A 1,340-nucleotide genomic window follows, 5' to 3' on the forward strand; every position below is an offset into this window, starting at 1 on the left:
ATACATCTAATCAATAACATTTCAAAGGTAATTATTATACTTTCACTGCACTACATTTGACAGCTATGGTGGCTGGTTACTTTATGGATTAAGATTTTATGATAGATCATTTTACAAGAATGTTATAGATCTAACAAGCCAGCAGTAGGTAAAGTAGTACTAATATAAGTTCCATCCTGACCAGTTAAAACAGCAGAAATTAGAAGCTGTCTGGTGAGACTCCTGCAATTCACATTTTTCACATGCTGTAATGCCACACCTCAATTTTCTCACACAGTGAACAACAAATTTATGTACAACTGATAAAGTTGACTCGCTGAATGAATCAACTCTGCCCAGCTGATACGACACTGGCATACGCCGTAATAGCAATCAAGTAAACCTACTCTGCCTGTGAGTCCAGAGAGTTGTGACAAGTGGTAACAGACATATTTAATCAATATTTAGGTAAATATAATAAATGGGATTTAATTTAGGCAGATTCCCAGTACTAAAGAACTTGGATTGGAATCAGGAGTTTCAGCTTGTAGTGGAGTATTTCTACATTGTGTGTTGTATTGTGTTTTTAAAGTAACTAACTCTAACCCAGAACTTTTAATTTATTTGGCTGTGCATCTTCAAACCTGTGTGTACCTGCTGCCAACCAGGTTAGCCTATCTTTCTTTCAAAGTATTGGTAACATCAGTGGTCCATCCTGTTATGGTACCAGTTTTTGTAATGTTGTTCCAACTGCCAGTGACGCCTGCTGTATCAGTCTGCTGCTTAGACCTTTTTCATGGCTTCATTTTACTGGGTACAAAACCTCATGGGATTTTTGTTTAAATCAAACTTGACTGACATTGTTTTATAATTGTAGTTTTTAGCAAATTGTACAGATATGATAAGAGGAAAAAACTATCCTCATATTATTAGTGTACATTTATCCAAAGCGACTTACAATTGCTATATATGTCAGAGGTCGTCCGCCTCTGGAGCAACGAGGGGTTAAGTGTCTTGCTCAGGAAAACAATGGTGGATGGGTCACAGTGGGGGATTGATCCTGGGTCTCTTACACCAAAAGCACATGTCTTATCCATTGCGCCACCACCAAAGTAAATTCTTTGTAAACATACTTGGTTGATTCTGATTCTATTAAAAACAAACAAAAAAATGTCATACTTCAAGTGGACTTTTTGTCATCTGGTGACTTTTGTGTTCTGATATTTAGGACAAAGAAATGACTTCTCATTGAGGGTACTAGTCATAAAGGAGGCGGTGGTGTGAGTGGTTAGTGTTGAAATGATATTGTTGTGAGCCAGGTTCAGGTGTGAAGAAGTTTCGGAGACTGATAAAGACTTAAC

The 1,340-nt window shown here is 37.3% G+C and overlaps 1 protein-coding gene across 1 annotated transcript in view; it reads left to right on the top strand.

Annotated features, from left to right (window-relative positions):
* Positions 1 to 369: 369 nt before the first annotated feature.
* The window catches only part of LOC123971211 (urokinase plasminogen activator surface receptor-like), a 38,573-nt gene continuing 37,602 nt past the window's right edge, over positions 370 to 1,340 (top strand). Inside the window, exon 1 of the mRNA XM_046049918.1 lies at positions 370 to 393. The gene's annotated coding sequence lies outside the window, so the exon portion shown is untranslated. The remainder of the gene's footprint in view (positions 394 to 1,340) is intronic.

The sequence above is a fragment of the Micropterus dolomieu genome, linkage group LG05 (genome assembly GCF_021292245.1).
Source record: "Micropterus dolomieu isolate WLL.071019.BEF.003 ecotype Adirondacks linkage group LG05, ASM2129224v1, whole genome shotgun sequence".
NCBI classification, from domain to species: Eukaryota; Metazoa; Chordata; class Actinopteri; order Centrarchiformes; family Centrarchidae; genus Micropterus; species Micropterus dolomieu.